Genomic DNA, 24,386 nt, shown 5'->3' on the forward strand with positions numbered 1-24,386 from the left:
GGCTGCATGTCTCGCAGGGATTGCCCTAGAAACAGGTAATCCCTGCATGTGTTAGGCTACTTTCACACATCCGTCACGCATAATCCGGGTGCGGGACAGATTGCTGGATCCGGCGCAATTAGTGTAAAAACTGATTGCGCTGGATCAGCTTTTCTTCCGGATCCGGGATAAAGATATAATATAAAAAAAATAATAAACAAAAATAAAAAATCGTGATATTCTCACCTTCCGGCAGCCCCAGCAGCCTTCCTACTCCTCGCGATGCTACAGGTCCCAGTAATGCATCGCGGCAATGACCTATGATGACATAGCGGTCTCGCGAGTCCACACGTCATCTGGGGTCATTGCCGCGATGCATTACTGGGACCGGGAGCATTGCAAGCATTGTGAAGAGCGGGAAGGCTGCGGGGGCTGCCGGAAGGTGAGAATATCATGATTTTTTATTTTTGTTTATTATTTTTTACATTATATCTTTTTACTATTGATGCAGCATAGGCAGCATCAATTGTAAAAAAAAAGAGAGAGAGAGAGAGAGAAGAGGGCATGCGCAGTTTCGAGGCCGGACTCCGGATATCGTCATGTTGCGCATCCAGCTCCCATATGCGTCCATTGTCAGAAAAGCCAGACGGCGCCATCAGGTTTTTCGCCGCAACAAAAAAAGTTCCTCTGGACGTTTTCTCCGGCCGCCGGGCCAAAAAACGAATGATACGTTGGGAGATCAGGCACAATCCGGCGCTAATACAACTCTATGAGAAAAAAACAGATCCAGCGGAAAAAAAAGATGTTTTTTTTTAAATTCGCCGGATTGTGCCTGATGCAAAAAACCTGATGTGTGAAAGTAGCCTTACGGCTGCAGGGACATGCAGTCACAGGGACTCGAGCATTGCGAAAATACTCGATTAGGACACGAGCATGCTCAGATAACACCTTATTCCAGTACGCTCGCTCATCACTACTGGGCGTCTTTTAAGCTTTTCCCGTTTACTTTATTGTAATGGTCTGGTCACTTCTTCTGTCTGAAGCGGTTCAGAAAAGCTCAAAAGTCTGAACGTGTGACCAGCGAGCGGATTTTCCATAGACATGCATGTGTTCATTCTAGTGAGTGTTTTCTGAGCGCTTCTCAAGTGTGTTTCCACACGGACCTGCCTGATAAAGCTGCGCACGTATTCTCAACACGTATTCACACGGATTTTTCTGCACCAAAGACCAGAGCGTTGGCAGTAAAGACGCTGTGCACAGAACTCGCAGCTTTTTTTTCCCCTATTCATTTGAATGGGTGAAAAACGCTGTAAAATGCTTAAAGGGAACCTGTCACCCCGTTTTTTCGGTATGAGATAAAAATACTGTTAAATAGGGCCTGAGCTGTGCATTACAATAGTGTAGTTTGTGGACCCCGATTCCCCACCTATGCTGCCGAAATACGTTACCAAAGTAGTCGTTTTCGCCTGTCAATCAGGCTGGTCAGGTCGGATGGGCGTGGTGTCTTCCCCCAGATCTTGCGTAGTTTTCCGTTGGTGGCGTAGTGGTGTGCGCATGTCCAAGGTCCCGAATCCTGCACAGGGGTGTGAAAATAGCAGCGATGTCCGTTATTCCATTGGTGGTCGGTGGGCGCGGCCATCTTGCTTTGGCCGCGCGTGCGCAGAAGCGGCGCTCTGCTGGCCGCGGCTTCAGGAAAATGGCCGCGGGCATCCGCGCGTGCGCAGATGGCTATCGCGGCGGCCATTTTCGTGAAGCAGAGTTCGCATCTCGGCTTCACGAAAATGGCCGCCGCGATAGCCATCTGCGCACGTGCGGATGCCCGCGGCCATTTTCCTGAAGCCGCGGCCAGCAGAGCGCCGCTTCTGCGCACGCGCGGCCAAAGCAAGATGGCCGCGCCCACCGACCACCAATGGAATAACGGACATCGCTGCTATTTTCACACCCCTGTGCAGGATTCGGGACCTTGGACATGCGCACACCACTACGCCACCAACGGAAAACTACGCAAGATCTGGGGGAAGACACCACGCCCATCCGACCTGACCAGCCTGATTGACAGGCGAAAACGACTACTTTGGTAACGTATTTCGGCAGCATAGGTGGGGAATCGGGGTCCACAAACTACACTATTGTAATGCACAGCTCAGGCCCTATTTAACAGTATTTTTATCTCATACCGAAAAAACGGGGTGACAGGTTCCCTTTAACTGACAGGCTGCTGACGTCATACAACACCGTGCAGCGCAAAAACTGCGAGGAAAGAAAATGGCGGCGTGTAATCGTCTCCACACAGAAAAAAAAACAGGTGGAGAAACAAATGGCTGAAGAAAAACCGCCCCTCAGTGGTGTTTATAGGGGAAGCCCACCAGTGCTGCAGTTTTGCAGACTTGTAATTATTGTTAATTCTGAGGCCAGAAAAAAAAACACTCCAAATGTATCTACCAAACTGATTGAAGCAGAAAAAAAGATGGATTTTTTTTGTATAAAAAAAACAAGAAAAATCTCCCTAAAAAAACTATAGAAAGCAAAAAAATAATCCCTGCAGAAAAAAAAATCTAAAATGACCCGTCAGTATCAGCAGGTCCTGCACCGTCCTCCCGCCTCAGCTGCAGGACAGATGTGCGGCGCTGCCTCCTGCTCCCTCACACCATCAGCCGGACACGCCCACCCGCCGGAGGACACGCCCCTCATTCCCCAATTCCCTCCCGACCGCATCACTTTCATTGTTTCCATGTCTGCGGTCGCCAAGGAATCGAGGTCCCTGTCTCCCTGAGGGGCGGGGCAGCGCGGGAGAGAAGGTTCCACACGTGGATGCGGCTCAACCAATCAACGTTCTCGTCGCCTCCTGGCTTTCTTGAAGTCCCTCTTCTTTGTGGGCGTGGTTTGGAGAGAGGAGGGAGCGCTGGATTGTAGTGGGGAGGGGACGCAACAGGAAGTGTGGAGCGAAGCTGCCGGAGCCGCCGCCGCGGTCGCTGCCTTATCTCATGTAAATATTGATGGGGACGGGAGTGCGGGTGACGCGGGCTGGGGAGGGAGAGCGGCCCGGGGGGCGGCGGCGGCGGCGGCAGCAGTGCGGGCCCGGTGTGTGCCCCGCCGGCTGCAGGGATGGCTGTGCGGAGATGCTGCATGTGTGTGATGAGCAGCCAGGTGTGAGCTGTGACAATGGCAGCATTGTATCCGCTGCACGGGACCCTCCTGCTGCTCTCTGCCCCGCTCCCCTCTGCTGCCCCCTGGCGCCTCTCGCCGGTAACTCACACTGATCGTTCTGGCCACACACATCGCGATGGGGATGACGTCCGATCGTGACAAAAGGGCAATGTCTGCGACCTGATGGCAATAAGGAAGAATGGTCTCAAGTTTGGGGGTTCTGTTGTGAGTGCTGCAATGACAAGTGGGGGCCGGTGTCCATTATTGTAAGGCGGAGGACCCTGATATTAGCACAAGGTCATTTATCCACTGTGGGGGGAGTACTTACTGCAGGGGAGGCACTCTGATCACTGGGAGCACCCCGATTTCCAGAGTGGACCCCCAGTGGTGATCGGGGGGCTCCAATGGTCGGCCCTCCTGTCAATATAACATTTCTCACCTGTCTGGTAAAGAAAAAAGGTCCCTGGACCAGTGGGCATGTCGGTGGTTCAGTGGGCACGTAGGTGGTTCAGTGGGCACGTCGGTGGCTTTTGGACCCTACTAACCTGCGCTTACTGCCGCCATCCCCCGGCGCCTCTAGGTGGCAGCATTGCTGGATCGGAACTGGCCAGGTCAGGAGCTAAAGGCGCTCGCCAACAATGCTGTGGCCGGGTCCAGAGCCGCTCTTACAAGCTCTATTGCAATCCGCTTGTAAGCACTGCACCAGGTTAGTGTCGGTGGTGGCCGGTAACCAACAGTAAATTGAAATTAGAAATGTATCCATTCTTGAAAGTAACTTGCACAGATGTTTCGTCTTTCCAATCTCGTAGAATTGTACCCATTTACAATGCTAACCCTTTATAGGGAATGTACAGTAGTGCTGGCTGACAACTGCTGCAGTAATAGGGGCCGTAGGGTTGTCGGCCAGCTTTAATATAAATGTTGTGGAGACTTTTTGTCTGCTTTGTACCTGCTGTCTCTCCCGCACCCGACCTCTGATGGTCAGTAGAATGAGGAGTTTTACTGCAGTCACTGATAGTGTCGCGGACCCCCACCCATCAGACGTTGGTGGTCACCGGTGATGGCACCTGCTTAGTTCACCCTTGTCAGCATTGCTTGTGAGTAGACTTATTATTTTTGTGCACTTTCCGTTTTCTTGATGCGTTCAGTGACCAGATCTATTCCCGTCTTGTAGGAACCTGCTGTCTGGTGATAATGAGTCATGGTGCTGGGTCATTGAGGAAGCATTGCCTCGGATCTCTTCTCTTCATGGGATGGGGGTTATTAGTGCCTTAAAGGAAACTAAAGAGGCTGAGCAGTTTTGGTAATTACCTGTCCCCTGCCTGTGGTATGTGTTGGAAAAAAAATAAACTGCGCTGTACCCACCCTCCCCAAGTCCAGCGCCAAGTCTCCCTGCCGCAGCTCCTGATGTCTGCAGCCTATAGCTGAGCTCTGCACCTCTGCCCTGGTCTACAGCATGAACCAGAGCTTCTGAGCTAATGTGAAAGTAGCCTAATGTTTTTTGGTGCGTCGTGTCCAGCATTTCCAACCGCGCATGCGCTGCCGGAACTCTGCCCCCTCCTCCCCACACCTCACAATGGGGCAGCGGATGCGTGGAAAAACAGCATCCGCTGCCCCCGTTGTGCGGCGCTTCCACAGTATGCGTCGGTGTGCTGCAACGTCGCAGTGCACGACGCTAATGTGAAAGTAGCCTAGTAGAAACATATGCACCACTTCTGTATTTATCACCCACTCCTGGTTTTGCCTTACAAATACTGATGTAAAATACTGACCAAATACTGCTAGTGTGAACATGGCCTTAAAAATGAACTGTCAGTGCGATTTTGCAATGTAAAGTAAAGACATGTCTGTAATACTGATTACAGTGATACCTTTGGTGAAGATATCCATGTTGTGTTTATGAAGATTTCTTGTAATGAGATTTTTCGGTGCGTCTTCTCCCCCTCTCCCGATCCCTCCAGTGTTTGATTGACAGGTTACCGCTTTTTCAGTGATCTTTTTTTTTTTATTTGCTGTGTTTTGTGCCAAATACATAAAAATGGTGCACCCCGTTCATAAATTTTGTGCAAAGTCAAAAACAGTCCTTCGTTTTGTCTCTGACCTTCTTTTGTGGTCTTCTGGCACAAAAAGTTACACGTCTTGGCAAAATGGTGCAAAAATTGTTCCAAAATACCTGTCAAACTTACATAAAAATCACTCCGGTAAGGGGGGGAGTGGACTGGAGTATTATTTGCAATGTCGCAAATGATAAATCAGGATAAAACATTGGGAGACCTTAAACTGTAAAAAAAAAAAATAGCGGTGAGCACATATAACATGGACCTGAAAGAGAGGCGCAAATCGAAAGATGAGTATGATGCAAACAAAAAGGCACAAAATGCCAAAAACTGCACAAAAAATGGGCACAAACTCAGTAATAAAGCTAATTATTTAGTACATATCTGATTACAGTTTGGATTATATCCACCTTTCACAATCCGGCTGCAATAAAGTCCATATTTTTCAATAATGTGTCCCATAAAGTAGTGATCCATCCCCTCGTCAACTTTCCAAATCTGATTGCACAGAGATGTGCCCAGAGGGAAAAGTAGATTTGTGAAAAACCTGCATGCTGTGTAATTTACTGGATTAGAGGGGGACTCTGCTGGTGGTCACTGGTCAGTCCAGGAGGTGATCTACTCCCAACATGGACATCTGATCGAATATTGCGTTGGCTGACAACATAGTGCATCAAGGCATTGGTTTATTGAGAAGGAAGTGGCAAGGATCTCCTCTCTGGAATGTCTCATTAAGGCCCCGTCTCACTTAGCGACGCTAAAGCGATCCCGACAACGATACGACCTGTCAGGGATCGTTGCTGCGTCGCTATGTGGTCGCTGGTGAGATGTCAAACAGTGAGATCTTACTAACGATCGCAGCTGCGATCTCACTGTTTGACATCTCACCAGCGACCTGTAGCGACCTGTACAACGATCTCACATGGGAGCTATTATGACGATTCAGTGTCTGAGTCGTCAACGAGGTCGTTGGTAAGGTGTCAAACACAGCGATGTGTGCTACCCAGCGGGACCTCAACGATCAAAAAAAGGTCCAGGCCATTCCGACACGACCAGCGATCTCACAGCAGGGGCCTGGTCGCTGCTACGTGTCACACAAAGCGAGATCGCTACTGAGGTCGCTGTTGCGTCACGAAACTTGTGACTCAGCAGCGATCTCGCTAGCGATCTCGCTTAGTGAGACGGGGGCTTTAGTAATGCCTTGTAGTTGATGGCAGAGATGACGGGAGGACAAGGTTCTTACTAATTTGCTTCACTCTGAGTGCTTTAAAGAGGATCTGTCACCAGATTTCACAGTACGACCTGCTTCTTAAAGGGGCCGTTTTATTCCCAATCTCCAGGAGCGCACCGCTCCTCTGCCTCATGGACACCTGCTTGTTTTCCTGATGATTGACCATTTGGGGCCGGCAGCATGGTTAAGCCCCCCTAGCCTGAAATGGGTCTTGCCGCTGCAGCACGGGAGGAGAGCGGGAGCACGGATGCTGCCTGTATGGCAGACTCGGTGCCCAGGAACCTGGCCACCTCTCAGGTGGCTGATGACCTTGGCGATGAACTGAATTAAAAATGCATTATGCAATGTAACCTAAAGACAAATGCCCTTTAAAATACTGTCAGCCATGTTCCCTTTGTAAAGACTATAAAAAATGACCATTGAATAAAAAAAACCCCATATATTTCGTACCATATGGACGATTAGAAAAGAAGCTAAATACTCAGAGGAGCAGCGGCAATTAAAAAACAAAAAAACAAAGCATACACTGTCCACTTTTATGACCTGGTGACAGATCCCCTTTAAAATGAGCGTTCTAGGAGTCCACCTCTAGCTGGACGTGGTTCCTAAAAAGGGAAGGCGCAAGAGCTGATCATATATTACTGTTAGATTACAGCAAATGACTGCCAGGTAAAAGTGGACTTTATTATACTCGCTTATATAGCACCATTAATTTCTACAGACATCGCTGTCCCCATTGGGGCTCACAATCGAAATTCCCGATCAGTATGTCTTTGGAGTGTGGGAGGAAACTAAATAAGCCCACGTAAAAAAGGGGAGAACATACAAACTCTTGGCAGATGTTGTCCTTGGTGGGATTTGAACCCAGGCCCCCAGTGCTGCTAACCACTGAGCCACCCAACTAAGGCTTGTGGGGTACATTCACGCTTGGCATTTTTCCGTCGGTAATGTACACACTGGATTTTTTTTATTCCCCACGGATTTTAAGAAATCCTGCGTTTTTTGCGCCATGTCCATTTTTGCAGCGTTATTCAGCCGCTGAAATGAAAAGGTGAAAAACGCAAGTAAAAAAAGCATGCAATGTTTTTTTCGGACACCAATATGGGTTTTGGTGCAGAAAAAAAAAAATGCTGCAAAAACGCATTATGTGAACCTGGCCCAATAGTGGCCTTCTAGCTACTGGTTTAAGGCATCAGGTACAGTCACATCCGTTTAAGGATATGATATGAAAAGCTTTGGAAGGATAAACTATACAACTTATATTTATTATTTTTAATGCAAATATATATATTTTTTATTTTATTTACTGGACTTTTTTGGATGTTGTTTACTTTAGTCCATGTTTGTTTTTTGTTTGTTTTTGTCTACAAGTTTAAGGGCGACCTAGGTCACAAGGAGACATCTGGCAACAGAGGCCTCTGGACATTATAGAGTATGTCGGGAGCTGTCACAGTTTCAAAAAAAAAAACGTGATGGGAGCATGTCCTCTGAGTGTCCAGCTCGGACAATGCAGATGTAACGCGACCCTCGTTCCTGTTTTTCATGTATACAACATATTCCCATTAAAGTCTATGTAGCTGTGGACTTGTTGGACACCATCGAATTGCTATTCTTTTTTTGGGTAGAAGTTGGGTTTTTTTTGCATAGAAGAAAATTGGATGTCACGCTGCCGATGAAACAGATAAATGAGCCGAAAATAGGTGAAAATCAAAACAAATTCATGCAATAAAAAACAAGAAAAATCAGAGGTCTGAACGAGGCCTTAGAACGCTATATCAGTCTTATTGGTGCCAGGTTTTGTATAATACTTGTTGTTATTAATAATTCTAATTGTGTTGACATATTTCCAGAAATGTGGTTCAGACACGTGTCCTGATCTATGGCCGCCATTCATAGTCATAAACTACGGTAATTGTCATCCTATAATTAGCAGACGTGTCACAAATGTCGTCGTCTCTTCCTCCGCCATGTGTCACTGAGGACGGGCGCTGTCGGCGGTCTTTGCTGGTGTCAGAAGCGTGCCGGTGACCACATGTGAAGCCTCTGGACTGCTCTTTGTTTGTCGGCCCTTTTCATTGCTGGCAATGCTTCCTGTTATTACAGCTTTTTCGTTGTGCTCAATGGAAAAAAAAAATAAAAAAATCAAGAGACCCTTTTTTTTTTTTTTTTTTTCTTCACCGTCCTTCATTAATCAATAAAAGCCACTCTCTCATAGCGCCAGTGTGTTCCACCAGCGACACAATGGGAAACCGAACACCGCCGCTGATGAGCGTCTACAGTGCCTCAACGTGCAGCACGCGCTGCAAGCCAGGATGCAGGCACTGAACGGTTAAAAGAAGAAATTGGAGGCCTGTTCGGCAGACCTCTGCTGCTGGCTGACCCCGTACGCCCACTTTTTTTCTCCGTATGTTTCCCATGTTGTCTCTCTGCTGTAATGAATGTTTCATGAATGTCCCTTGTAGGTTAAATCAATTTCTCTCCCATCATACACTCCCAGTGTTTCCATATCGCAGCTGCTCCTTCCAATTACAGCGTCCATGAATCCGGCACCGCTTCTGCCATTGATTTTCCCTCTAAATATTTAGAATCTGGGTTATGATATAAAAAGCGACTTGTGCACAATATGGGCATTCATGGCAGTGCTTATGGAGGAAGCGAGTGATAATACGGTCGGAGGGCGCTGGGGATAGGAAAACTCTTATCTGGAGAGCTCCCTGCCCCCATGTAATTGTCAGGGCTGTGGAGTTGGTAAGCCAAACCTCCGACTCCTCAATTTCTATGACTCCGACTCCACCAAAATGAGCCACGACTCCGACTCCACCGCCGTGGTAATTGTGGCTGAATTATGCCTCTGGAGAGGGCCACCGGTAATGGGGTAATCATATTAATCCCTACGGTTCTGACCATTTATGATGGCAGGATTCCTCACATAAATGGAGGCCAGTCTATAGTATACTGGTATTGACTAATCACTGCACTTGGCTGGTCAGATGCCATCAATAGCTGTCGGTCAGATGCTCGTTTTGCCGGGATCTATTTCTCCCGAACCCGCCAATACATATTTATGCTTTCTGTATATGTTCTCGGTCAAATGCTTTTTAATTACCATATATGCTGGTGTCCGTCTCCCGGAGCAATCAACTATGTACATAAATGGCAGATAGTTGATGGAAAAATAACATGGCAAAAGATTTGTGAAGTTAAGGCCCCATACACATTAGACTAACTCATTGATGTTGACGGTGTAAGGAGTATGGGGCCTCCCAGCTTTCCTCTGACATATGATGTTGAGGGAGATAAGGATCTAACTTGTCCAGTTACGGACTGACGATCCTTTTGTTATCGGTGAGATAAGATGCCAACAGAGGAGTCTGGCAACGACACTCCGGTAGAGAACAGAGACCCGTACACATTAGACTAAATTTATAATATCGACCGGTTCAGTTGACGGTGTAAGGAGTATGGGGGCCTCCCAACTTTCCTCCGACATATGATGTTGGTGAGATAAGGATCCAACAGGTCCAGTTACGGACTGACGTTCCTTTTGTTTTTGATGAGATAAGATGCCACCAGAGGAGTCTGGCAACGACACTCCAGTAGAGAACAAAGACCGGTACACATTAGACTAACTCGATGATGTTGACAGGTTTAGTTGACAGTGTATTGAGTATGGGGGCCTCCCAACTTTGCTACGACATATGTTGGAGGAGGTAAGGATCCAACAGGTCCAGTTAACGACTGATGTTCCTTTTGTTTTCGGCGAGATAAGATGCTACCTAAAGAGTCTGGCAAGGACACTCCGGTATAGAACAAAGACGTGCTCAACAGAGTGTGCAACACAATGTATGGAGTCAGGAGAGATAAATGCTGACCAAACCACCGTTTAGCTGGCAGCTAGTTATTGTGAATTGGGTAAGAGTAACAGTTGTTTTTGTTTTGACTTTATAAATCAATAGTACTCATGAAAATAAGAAACTCTGTAACATATCTTATCAGAGAAATCTGCTTCATTTTCCTCCCTGACTGATGAATCGTTATCAGAATTCTCAATTCTTGAGTAAACTCTGTATTCCGTCAAGACACAATGTTCCATTACTGAGAGAGGAGATGACAGTTTTTATCAGATTCTATGTAGAAGGGAGGGAAGAGTAGAAGAAAGGAGGAGCTCTGCACTAGCTCCTCCCTCCTCTCTACATAGAACTCTATGAGCACCAACTGTCATCTCCTCTCTCAGTAATGTAACAATCTGTCTTCTCTAAATACAGATTGTATCCAAGAATTGAGAATGAATCCGTTATGGCGGAGATGAAAATAAGAAACTATGTAATATATCTTGTGTTCCATTGATTTATGAAATAAAAATTAAAACAGCGGTTACTCTTTAATCTCGTTTTTTAAAGAGATTATAAAAGATTAGAGAAGTATCTAACTTTTGAAATCGGATAAAAACGGGACATTATATGCAGGCGCTGCGTAAGCTGGCGTGTAATTACTTATCGGTAAAAGTTCTCTTTATGGGGGATATATATTTTTATTTTACTTTGATCTTTTGGATTAAAAAGCAAAGCAAAAATAAAACTAAAATGTGATGGAATAAAGTTTTGCCATCTGCGGAGGCGCCTGCTACTGAGAAACAACGCGTGCCAGCTTCATAGCAATGATTGTGCACTTTATTATGTTTTACCGCTAATAACAAGGGCTTTTATGTGTTTTTTACTCTGATGTTGGCTTCCACTGATGCCAGCATAAAAGGAATCCTGGACGACAAAGCAATCCATTAGGTGAAAATAAAAGCGCGCACAGCGCAGGGAAACTAATAGTAAATCATTTTATTGCTTTGCTAAGTAAGTGCTGCTTCTTCAGGGGGGTGACGCCTGGTGGGACCCTATATGCAAAGCTGAATCTTCATTGCACCCAACGGGCAGATGCACAAAGACTAGGTGCATGCAATCACCCATGTGGTAAAGTGTAACCTCTATAATACAGTTATATTGTATATATTCTAATAGTACCATAGAGCAGCTACACGGGATTCAACGTTACTGCAGCTTACCAGTTGGCTGTTTTATGGCAGCCTGTGATGTCTATGGTGTACTACCTTAGCCTGACATAAAGAGCAGCCTGTAATATGACAGGTCTGTGAGGCATAGGAACTGAATCTGACATTTACTAAACCTCTCCTATGAAGAGCACCGTATATACTGGAGTATGAGCCGACTCGAGTATAAGCCGAGGCACCTAATTTTACCACAAAAAACTGGGAAAACTTATTCACTCGAGTATAAGCCTGGTATGCATTGTCTCCTCGTCCCCATCCCGGTATGCATGGCTCCCCGTCCCCATCCCGGTATGCATGGCTCCTCGTCGCCGTCCCGGTATGCATGGCTCCTCGTCGCCGTCCCGGTATGCATGGCTCCTCGTCGCCGTCCCGGTATGCATGGCTCCTCGTCGCCGTCCCGGTATGCATGGCTCCTCGTCGCCGTCCCGGTATGCATGGCTCCTCGTCGCCGTCCCGGTATGCATGGCTCCTCGTCGCCGTCCCGGTATGCATGGCTCCTCGTCGCCGTCCCGGTATGCATGGCTCCTCGTCGCCGTCCCGGTATGCATGGCTCCTCGTCGCCGTCCCGGTATGCATGGCTCCTCGTCGCCGTCCCGGTATGCATGGCTCCTCGTCGCCGTCCCGGTATGCATGGCTCCTCGTCGCCGTCCCGGTATGCATGGCTCCTCGTCGCCGTCCCGGTATGCATGGCTCCTCGTCGCCGTCCCGGTATGCATGGCTCTTCGTCCCCGTCCTGGTATGCATTGTCTCATCCACCCCGTCCTGGTATGCATGGCTCCTCTTCCCCGTCCCGGTATGCATGGCTCCCCGTCCCGGTATGCATGGCTCCCCGTCCCGGTATGCATGGCTCCCCGTCCCGGTATGCATGGCTCCCTGTCCCCGCCCCGATATGCATTGTCCCCTCGTCCCCGTCCCGGTATGCATTGTCCCCTTGTCCCCGTCCCGGTATGCATTGTCCCCTCGTCCCCGTCCCGGTATGCATGGCTCCTCATCCCTATCCTGGTATGATTGGCCTCCATCAAAAAACATTAAATAAAACCCAAACCATCCTACTTTCCTGCGCTCCCTCGCAATGTCTTGTTCCGGTGCCAGTGGCTATTTTATGCTTGTAAGCAGCGCATGGCAGGGATGTCATACGCTGCTCACAAGCAGAGCACAGCTGCCAGAATACTCACCGCTCCCCATGCCAGAACTATGTGCGTGGAGGGCTGTGAGTATTCATTGCTATTAAGTAGCGCGTGCAGTGTCAGCTGCTGGGAGATCACGTGTGCCCGCTACTTAAGAGAAATGAATATTCACCTCTCTCCGCCCATGGGAGTGGAAAGAGGTGAATATTAATTTCTCTTAAAGTAGTGGGCACACATGACCGCCTGGCAGCTGCAGCTGACACTGCGCGCTATTGCAGAGAAATGAATATTCATTGCCAGCGCAGTGCATATTCATTTCTCTTTAGCAGTGGGCACAGGCTTTAGCCGCAGCAGCCTGCTCCTGCCTCCTGTGACCCACTGCTCTGCTGCTGCTGCTCCTCCTCCATGTTCCGATCACCTCTCTCTCGAGTATAAGCAGAGGGGGACGTTTTCAGCACAAAACATGTACTGAAAAACTCAGCTTATGCTTAAGTGTATACAGTAATTGGATAAGTTGGGCCTTTTTAATGTCCCAGAGGCGATTTCATTTATATATATATATATATATATATATATATATATATATATATATATATATATATATATATATATATATATATATAAATACATATGCAGTCAATACAAAGGACTGGCACATGATTGATTCCTTCCAAAGGATCATTATTTGATGAGGAAACAAGATTCCGGCAGCTAAATAGGAAAGGGTCCTTTATAGTTAGAGCAGTCAGACTGTGCAATGTCCTAGTATGCAAGTGGTAGTAATGGCAGATACTACTGTATAAGAGCATTTGAGAAAGGGGCACAAGAAATGGCCATTGTGTAAATCATCTAGCTATACAGAAAGTATAATCAGTGGAGAAAAGTTGAACTTGATGGACCCAAGTCTTTATTTTCAAACTATATAACAAAATAGTGCTGTGCTATCGGCTTTGTATAAATTAAAATTGTTATTACTCCTGTTCCTCAATGACACCATTCTGAGAAGCTGCACCCCCACAATACTGAGGCATAGGGACGGTATAGGGGATATCATCAATAATTCCGCATACACTGGGATTCCATAAATATACATGAAAAAAATTCTTTAATTTTTTTATAAAATTTGTGTATGGAGGTACAATACACCCGTATCACTAATGGAGCTAGATGCACGTACACAGTTTTTTTTTTTTTTTTTTTTTTGTACGGCTACCTTAACATGTCTCGTAGTTGTTTCCATTGTTATGAACAGTTTGGGATGCAAGGAAATAGAAATATAGCATTCATTTCTATGGGTTTTATGTTCTTTGTGGCAGTTCAACTCTCTCAGTGGTACACGGAGGTAGAAAACAGGAACACTGTCTCTTTAAATCTTTCGTTGGTTTATTTTATGGCAGCATAAACCAACAAGAAGGGGAAAGTAAACACAGCCCTTCAGGAAAACAACAAACAAAAATTCTGTATACAGTCCATGAGCTGCTCGCTCTGGAGCAACACAGTTCCAGTCTTTCCTTCTCAGGACATAAACCACTGGAGATCCTCTCTCCAGCCCTGCTGAACTAAGACTTCCTCTGGAGCCCAGCTATTTAAGCCCCAGACCACACCCTGGGGTGGAGATAAGGTGGACATCCTCCCACCTGCTCTATGGATGTCCACATAAAAGCCAGCCCATTATATACTAGGTTAACCCCTCATGGCACTTAGTATTCTGAAGGATATAAAACTCTGGGTTTAATATCACTGACGCCATATCTCCCCTCCAGCACTTTACCAGTGCATATGGAGCACTGCTGAGGGTCTTACAGGCACACTTCTTTACTCTTTATATGGAGCAGTGATGAGGGTCTTACAGGCACACATCTACACTATGTATATGGAGCAGTGCGTGGGGTCTTGCAGGCACACATCTATGCTATGAAAATCATATAAGGAAAAGCACCATAAATAACCAAATAATAAAAATATGAAACTTTATTGAAAACAACATTATAAAAGCATACATTTTAGAGTAAATAGGGATATGGCAGTGGTAAGCAAAAATGGTGGAACCACAGTAGAAGTCAGGTAAACCAGCAGGCATGTAAATAAATAGATTGTAATAAACAATTTTGCTTAAAAGTGCAAGTGCATTTGTACAGTAACATGTACCCAACGGTGTAACCTGGATATTATAAGTATCCAGACTGGAGGGTATACAAAAGAAGCAGAGAATGTCCGGGAAGGCTGTATACCAAATCTAGGACAAAAAGGTGCTGGACAAAAAGGAGTGTAAACAAGTAGTACAAAAATATCTAGATGGTTACCTGAGCATCTGTGGTGGCACCCACCCCAACGCGCGTTTTGGTGCTGTGCCTTTTATGTCTGATTCGGTGCAAGTGCACATCAATTTACATGCAAAGATTAATCAATGTCTACAAAGTCAGGCTGCAGTTGGGCTTATAATGCTAAAGATGGGCTTACGAGCTAGGGTTTCCCCCCAATTATTAACAGGGCCGTGGTCTGTATCCACAGACCGATTTTTCTCGGACAAGAAAAGGAAACATTAGGCGATTTATTAAAACTAGTCTTGAGGAACGGTTGTCCACTGCCCCTATCAACTTGTGTGTTTTGCCTTTTTTCCATAGGGATTTGGGGAAAAACTTGTTAGTTGTTCTGAGCAACTTCGCCACTAGGGTTGAGCGACTTTTGCTTTTTTAGGATCGAGTCGGGTTTCGTGAAACCCGACTTTCTCGAAAGTCGGATCGTGTGAAATCGGCCGATTATTGTGAAAAGTCGGGGGGCCGACCGAAACACGAAACCCAATGCAAGTCAATGGGGATTTTTTTTTTTTACTCTCACTCTCTCTCACACTCACTCTCTCTCTCTCTCTCTCTCTCTCTCTCTCTCTCTCTCTCTCTCGACAGAGTGTAAATCAGTACATTCCTCGGACTGTGTAAATCGCTACATCCAAAACGGTAAGATGGCGTTTATACCCCCACCCCCTGTGACGCCGCAGAAAGCAATACAAGACCTATGTCATCACGCTGCCCACACTCCGTCATTGGCTGAAAAAATGGCGGTTAAAGCGTCATACGAAACGCGACTTTGGCGCGAAGATCGCCGACCGCATGGCCGATCCCACTCTGGGATCGGCTCGGGTTTCACGAAACCCGACTTTGCCGAAAGTCGGCGACTTATGAAATTGACCGATCCGTTTCGCTCAACCCTATTCTCCACCTTTCTATTGCACTAGTTTTGTGAATCTGTTCCTTCTTGGGCTCTGTTCACACAGCTGTCATATACAGTCCAGTTTTTTTTTTTACTTTGGTTTGCAATGGAGGAGTCAGGTTTCCGTCAGGTATTAGTTATGGTGGATAAAGCCCTTGTCTGGACTTTAGTTTCTTAAACATTCATTTATGATCAAAGGTTAATATATAACAGGTATTTTAACTTGTGCTTTAAAGTGTCACTTGTGCTCATGGAGTAGACACATTCCTGAATGACTGGCGCTGACCCTTTCGATTGGGACTATTGTGACAGATGTTGTGCCCTGGTTGTAGGGTCTGGGGTCCTAGTCTCGGCCATAGCTATGTGATACTGTACTCTGACCACGGCACAGAACTACCTGCTCAGTCCGGTCCTTACTACTGAAAGTGGATCTATCATCAGACTGAGCTGCCTTGTTTTAAATTATACTAAACTTAACATAATCACGAACATCCAAAATAATAGCCGATCTGGAGACCTTGGCAGGCAGCGTCCGCGGCACATTGACTGGAGCTGTGCAGCTCGTACAGTGTTTACACCCGGCAGCTGATCGGTGGTCGTGTCGGGTAATGGACCCCCACCGATCTGAAATTGATAACCTATCTCAAGGATTTGATCATCCATATCAGTTGCCCAGAGAACCCCTTTTTCGTCAGTAACTTTGATGGTCCAGAGTAGAGGAGGCGGTTAAACGATTGCCCAGCCGATGGGGAAAAAAAAGAAGAAACCTCTTGCCTCTCCTGTTCTGATACTTCTTATAGCTCTAGGGCCCACAGGTCTCTGTGTGTGTGTGTGTGTGTATGTATATATATATATATTATATTTTATATGCATTGTCCTACATTTTTCCTTATATGGACTTGTGACCACTGCAGTCAATCCCTTGCTGCATCGGTGATCAGCATGTCACTGTTACAGCCAATGATTGGTTACAGTGGTCACATGTCAAGGGGGAAGTACAGAGACCGCCGGGGTACCTGGAAAGTGTTGGCACATAAGCATCATGGAGTTGGTAAGGGCGACTATACATTTTTTCAATATTTTACAGCTTTCCGAGAGTTTTAAATAAGTTTAGTGGCTGGACAACACCTAGTAATCTTTATTAATAGGACGAGTACGTGTCGTGTTATCAACAGGTTAAAAAAAAATAGAAAAGGTACCTGATATTTTATCATCAGGGGATCAAGACTTTAAAAATGGCCTTACTTTCGGAGCTCCTTTTGTATAACAGTCCAAGGCGGCAGCATAGCTGAGATGCTGGCCCGACATACCGGCTCTCTAACGCTGGAAGCAATGGCTGCTTTGCCTCTGCAGCATAGGAGGAGCATTGTATATCTGAAGCTCATCGTTACCAGTAAAGGAAACTGCTTGCAATCGTGCTTTCTTTTCCTAGGAAACCAGCCACCTCTGATGGACTGCAAAGTGGTCAGTGGAATGATAAAAGTTTTTAAACATTTATCGATAAAAACACACCCAAGTTTATGCAAAGATTCAATAACTACAGGGTTGACCCTGTAAGATGGCTGCCGGACAGGTCCTTGAGGGGAGATATGTATCATCAAGGTTAGTAGCTTCGGTGATATAATAGTCCATGAGCCGGGCCAGATATCGGTACCACCCGGAGTGACTAATTTTCTTTGGTATTTTTAGGTAGATGCATGTCTGTAGTTTATTTTTTGATATGATAGCCCTTACATATACGTAGCTTATTAACCCCTTCAGCCCTAGGCCTATTTGTACCCAAGTGCCTAAGCCAATCTGACCTGTGCCACTTCATGGGCTAATAACTTTGGAACGCTTTCACCTATCCAAGCCATTCTGAGATTGTTTTCTCGTGACATATTGTACTTCACGTCAGTGCTAAATGGGAGTCAATATATTTTACCTTTCTATATAAAAAAATGCTAAATATTCGGAAATTTTGGAAAAATCGGCAATTTTTTAACTTTGAAATTCTCTGCTTTTTACAAAAATACTGATACCCCCCATAATAGTTATTAATTTACACTCCCCACATGTTTACTTCATATTGGCATCATTTTGAAAATGAAACCTTATTGTTTTACGACGTAATAGGGCTTATAGTTTTATGCGCAATTTTTCACATTTACAGCAAAACCCACTTTTCAAAGGACCAAGTCACTTCTGAAGTCACTTTAAGGGGCTTACATAACAGAAACCACCCATAAATTACCCCATTTTGCAAACTACACCCCTCAAGCTGTTCAAAACTCATTTTTAAAAACTGTTAACCCTTTAGGTGTTCCACAGGAATTTTAGCAGAATGAAGGCGAAATTTCAAAATTTCATTTTTTTTCCAGATATTACATTGTAATCCAATTTTACCTGCAACCTAGCAAGGGTTAACGGCAAACCCAAACTTGGTTACCCTAATTCTGCAGTTTATAGAAACACCCCACATGTACTCGTAAACTAAAGTATGGGCACACAGCACAGCTCAACACGGAAGGAGCGCTATGTGGTTTTTGGGTGGCGGATTCACTGGAAGAAATCTAGGGGGCCATGTCACATTTGAAGGCTGCCTGAGGTACCCCCACAGTGGAAACCCCAAAAAGTGACCCTATTTTGGAAACTACACCCCCAAGGAATCTTTTAGGGGGTATAGTGACCACTTTGACCCAACCAGTGTTTCACAGTAGTTGGAAACACTTGGTTGAGAAAATGGAAAAAGTGCATTTTTTACATGAAGGTGTCATTTTAGGCTCATTTTTTTATTTTTAAGAGGTGTACCAGCAAAAAATGCACCCCACTATTTGTTCACCAATCTCTCCCGAACACAACAACACCCGATATGTTGTCGTACACTGCAGTATTGGGGAACGGCAGGCCTCGGAAGTATCTACCCAGGTGTGTTCACAACCCTGGCCTGGGATAACATTGACAGACTTGAGGAGACACTAAGTGGAGCAGGTACATCTCATAGAGTCAATGGCATTGCTGTTCAGTCCAATGTTGCATGCTCTGTGACAAAGAAAGTCCTGCCAGATGTAACCAAGTCGAAGAAAAGAAGCATAACTCTGACAGAATTAATGCTACCGATATACAATGTTGGGCAGCGGGGAGAGCCACCCAGGATTGAGACTTCGAATGTTAACACTACCAAGGAGGTCCAGGATTCAAAAACCAAAAACCATATCTGGCTTCTGGCTAGAATGTCAGACCATGAGGATCAGACCACCAGCAGTTGGACTGGGTTCAACATAAAAATCCGCAGCGACATTGTAGTGGCCCAGGACACTGTAAGCTACCTGCCCACTATCAATGCTCCTGCAACAGCCATGTCCACTGTGAATGAAGTCTTGGAGCAAACACATGCCATCATGCAGACCCTGAAGCTTAACAGAATTGTGTGTGTGTTTGATCAAGCACTCTATGCCAAAGCTGCCGAGGTTATCTGGAAACAGGAGAAGTTCAAGAACATTATAATTAGAATGGGTGTCTTCCACACAATCTGTAATCTCCTCTCTATCATAGGGAACAGATTTCAGGATGCAGGCCTTAGAGATCTGTGTGTTGAATCCGGTGTAATCGCTGAAGGATCAGTGTCTGGAGTGATGGACGGCCGGAGGTACAACAGAGCAGTGAGACTACACAAGCTGGTCTATGAAGCACTTATGAGGCTTGCATGGAAAAACTTCCTTCCATGGCTAGAAGAAAACCATGCAAGGGACCTTCACCATCTGGATGAAACACTGAAGAACATCACAAACTTTCGCATCAGTGTGTCGCAGGGATCCTTCGAAAAGCTCTTGGATAATGAATCTTGCACACTTACCCTGAAGCTCTTTCAAGTTTATCTTGAGACCCTCAGAAATGAACAACTCTCAGCATTCTGGATGTCATACTTGGACATGGTCGAGACCATGCTGGCCCTGGTTCGAGCTTCAAGAGAAGGCAACTGGATGCTTCACCTAGGAGCAATCCGACAGATGATACCATGGTGTTTTGCCTATGACAAGGTCAACTATGCCCGATACCTAACCTATTACTATGCCACAATGTCTCGGCTGCCCATAGAACACCCAGAGGTCCATGAATACTTCATGCAAGGTGGCTTTTCGGTCCAGATCGGTAGCAAGAATCCTTTTGGACGAATTCCTGTGGACCAGACCATTGAAGAGACAATCAACAAAGACACCCAGACACCAGGGGGCACAAAAGGCTTCAGCCTCAAAGTTGGAGCTGTTTCCAGGTTCTACCTGACATCAGAGTACCGCAGTATGTACTTGAGGCAGCTGAGGGCCCTGGTAGGCCAACAATATACTGACTTCAGCCATTCAGACCTACAGGTGTCTAGGATTAGAAGAGATGAAGCCGATGTCCAATCTTTCGTTCAACTGCTGGAGACAGGTTGGGTGAACCCCTTCAACAAAGAGCATAATGGTGAACTTATCAGTTTGTCAACAGCGACTGTAGCACCACCAGATGTAGCCAAAGACCTTCAAGGGGCATACAGTATAGGAGAGGATGCATATCAAACATTCAAGGATGAGCGTTTGGGTACCGATAAGCCAACTACATTGTTTCATGACAAGATGACGAAGAACAAACTTAAAACGTTCTCTAACATCCAAATGAAGACACGCAGACAAGGTCTTGGCAAGGAGGTAATTTTGAAGGCTGACAGAAACCTATTTGGCCAGATGATACTTGTAGCTGAGAACAGAAAGCTACAAATGAGTGATGTCTTGACTCATCCCCTGGGTCCATTGCCATGGGCACTTGCCAATGGTGATGGGTCTATCCGCAAGACCAACAAGGCTGCCCTCGCAAGGGAGTTGGAGAGGAATGCTCGTCCTGCAGAAGTGATCCCCGAGCCCTCTGCAACCATCATTGATGGGATGAGCCTGGTTCAGAAACTGAAGGGAAACAATGCAACATTTGGCCAGCTAGCAGGCACAGCAATGAGTCGCGCTATCCATGAGGGTGCTAAGAGCAAGCGCATTGATATTGTCTTTGACGTCTACAAGGAGACATCCATCAAAGATACAGAAAGAGTCAACAGATATGAAGGCACAGGGATCCATTTCAAGAACATTCAACATGGGCACAACATCCAGCAGTGGAAAAAGCTTCTAAGTAGTTCCTCCAACAAGGCAAGTCTCATAAAGTTTCTGGTAGAAGAATGGAAGGCGAAACACCACAGGGAGAAGCTTGAGGAGAAGGAGCTGTATGTCACATGTGAGCAGCTCTGCTTTAAGATCACCAAAGAACAGTGGGAAGAGGCTGCTGACCTTAAGTCAAATCAAGAAGAAGCAGACACACGCCTCCTTCTCCATGCTCTTCATGCAGCAGAATCTGGTTACAAGTCGGTCATCATCACTTCGGAGGATACTGATGTCATGGTCCTGTGTCTGGGCATGTGCCACAAAATCCCATCCCACCTGTTCCAGAAATGCGGTACACAGAACCGGACAAGATTCCTGGATATCACCACTCTGAGCCGAACATTGGGAGGCAGCGTATGTGATTCATTGATTGGTATGCATGCATTTACAGGCTGTGACACCGTCAGTGCATTCGCTGGCCGTGGGAAGATGACGACACTCAAGCAGTTGAAGATGAACAAGACATACCAGGATGCCTTTCAGGAAGTTGGTCGTTCATGGGAAGTGTCTACCGAACTTTTTGAGAAGTTACAGGAAATCACCTGCCACATGTACCTGCCAACTACCCAAACAACTGAGGTAAACAGGCTCCGTTATCAGCTGTTCTGTGCCAGACGTGGAGTGGTAGAGTCAAGTCAACTCCCTCCTTGCCAGGACTGCCTTTTCATGCATGCACTGCGTGCAAACTACCAGGCTGCGATCTGGAGGAGAAGTCTGCAGAGCCAGCCATGGGTTGCAAACCCAACAGACTGCGGTTGGATGATAGATAACGACGGAAAGCTTGTTGTCAAGTGGATGCAAGGGGCACCAGCACCAGAAGCTATTATACAGCTACTGTCCTGCAAGTGTGTGCGGTCATGTGAACTTCCTCAGTGTACTTGCCTCAGCAATGGCCTGAAGTGCACAGACATGTGCAGATTACAGACATGCCAGAACAAGGGTACTGAAGACGAGCCAGTAGAACAACAGTCAGATTCAGAGTCCGATGTTGAAGATATTATGGAGTAACATATATATATATATATATATATATATATATATATATATATATATATATATATATATATATATATATATATATATATATATATATATATATGCACATGACATGTTCAGTGTGTATTTACATAACTTGGATTAAATTTTGTTACAAATACTACATCTAGTCACTCCGGGTGGTACCGATATCGTCATATTTGGTTCTTGGCTCATGCTAAAATTCCTGTGGAACACCTAAAGGGTTAACAGTTTTTAAAAATGAGTTTTGAACAGCTTGAGGGGTGTAGTTTGCAAAATGGGGTAATTTATGGGTGGTTTCTGTTATGTAAGCCCCTTAAAGTGACTTCAGAAGTGACTTGGTCCTTTGAAAAGTGGGTTTTGCTGTAAATGTGAAAAATTGCGCATAAAACTATAAGCCCTATTACGTCGTAAAACAATAAGGTTTCATTTTCAAAATGATGCCAATATGAAGTAAACATGTGGGGAGTGTAAATTAATAACTATTATGGGGGGTATCAGTATTTTTGTAAAAAGCAGAGAATTTCAAAGTTAAAAAATTGCCGATTTTTCCAAAATTTCCGAATATTTAGCATTTTTTTATATAGAAAGGTAAAATATATTGACTCCCATTTAGCACTGACGTGAAGTACAATATGTCACGAGAAAACAATCTCAGAATGGCTTGGATAGGTGAAAGCGTTCCAAAGTTATTAGCCCATGAAGTGGCACAGGTCAGATTGGCTTAGGCACTTGGGTACAAATAGGCCTAGGGCTGAAGGGGTTAATAAGCTACGTATATGTAAGGGCTATCATATCAAAAAATAAACTACAGACATGCATCTACCTAAAAATACCAAAGAGAATTAGTCACTCCGCTTGGTACCGATATCGTCAAATTTGGTTCTTGGCTCATGGACTATAAGCCTGGGAAAGCATACTCCAGCACGTATAGTACTGAGAGATTTAATAGGGCATATCAGGTCTACAAGCGTATCGTGTTTACGAGCAGTCAGAGATGGGTGGGACTGGCTGCTCACATAGCCCCACACTGGGGTCATGGTATGGCAGATAAAAGGAGACCAATTGTTTCATTCTGTGTCTGGAGGTGTGTAGACCTACAGTATTGCTTGTCTTTGCTGAAGGACTCAAGCACTGGATGCTAACCCGAGTGGGTGAACCCGCACTGCTGTATGGACTGTTTACTTTTTGTTTTCACTCTGTGCTGTAAAAGCCTGTCTTTTTGTTTGGTTATGCTGAGCGATTTATGAAGTTGTAATAAACCAGCCTGGACATTTTACTAAAACTGCGTCCTGTGCCTACCTCAACTGCAGCTGAGTGAGTAGACACTCTACAACCCATAAGGTACCGTCACACTCAGCAACGCTGCAGCGATATAGACAACGAGCCGATCGCTGCAGCGTCGCTGTTTAGGTCACTGTAGAGATGTAAAACAGCAGCTCCACAACGATGCAGGAGCGATCCTGTGACGTAGCGGTGACGCACTTATTGTTCTTACAGGTCGTTAGCTCCATGTAAAACATTGCTGGCATCGTTGCTTTTGCTGTCAAACATGACGATACACGCCGACCTGACGACCAAATAAAGTTCTGGACTTCTAGCTCCGACCAGCGATATCACAGCAGGATCCAGATCGCTGCTGCGTGTCAAACACAACGAGATCGCTATCCAGGACGCTGCAACGTCACGGATCGTTGTCGTTCTCGCTGGAAAGTTGTTCAGTGTGAAGGTACCTTTATTTTCCAAGGCATCTGCAATGCTCTCTGGCAGCTGGATATCGGCTTCTGGGTCCAATCCTGACAGATTGTAGCCCATTCTTGACTAATCGGTGTTTGGCAGTGGCATGCGTTGTGTTGGAAGGCCGCCCTGTCTAGTTTTAAGAAGATCCAGTTGGCTGACCCGATCACTACATCATCAGGTCTGATAACGGTTACATAGACAGAAGTGCTGGGTAGATAACAGCTGCACAGAAAAAGATTAGAAACCTATACTCTATGATTGTGCAGAGCTCTGCATCTGCACTCTGCCCCATCATGAAGAAGGGGTTGGGGTAGTGCATCTGCGATAAAATTCCAAGGCAGCAGTACCCCAAAACGTTGACGTATCTGACCGTATCTGACCGTATCCTACATCTCTGTTCATCTTGATCTCACTGACATACCCTATGCTGTCCAGGAATAAAAGGTGTGTTCACACAATATTTTTTTTTCAGGCGGGCTTCGAGCCGGTCTGCTCCAAAAAACACTGTCAGAAAATATTAGAACCTTCCTTTTTAATTTCCATGTAAAAACGACTTACTGATCATATGTTCAGGCTTTTTAGCAGTTTTACTTCAAGTTTCTAAAAATGCCAAGTGGCTAAAAAAAGTGAGCAGAGCAATCTTCTGGCGGTTTC

At 45.7% G+C, this 24,386-nt stretch overlaps 1 protein-coding gene across 2 annotated transcripts in view; it reads left to right on the forward strand.

Moving 5' to 3' along the window:
* Positions 1-2,774: 2,774 nt before the first annotated feature.
* The window catches only part of SESTD1 (SEC14 and spectrin domain containing 1), a 141,472-nt gene continuing 119,860 nt past the window's right edge, over positions 2,775-24,386 (forward strand). The window contains exon 1 of one of the 2 annotated variants that reach the window (XR_013217776.1): positions 2,775-2,965. The gene's annotated coding sequence lies outside the window, so the exon portion shown is untranslated. The remainder of the gene's footprint in view (positions 2,966-24,386) is intronic. The other variant, XM_077272608.1, reaches the window with a different exon arrangement.

This window comes from Ranitomeya variabilis, chromosome 7 (assembly GCF_051348905.1).
Source record: "Ranitomeya variabilis isolate aRanVar5 chromosome 7, aRanVar5.hap1, whole genome shotgun sequence".
Lineage (NCBI taxonomy): Eukaryota > Metazoa > Chordata > Amphibia > Anura > Dendrobatidae > Ranitomeya > Ranitomeya variabilis.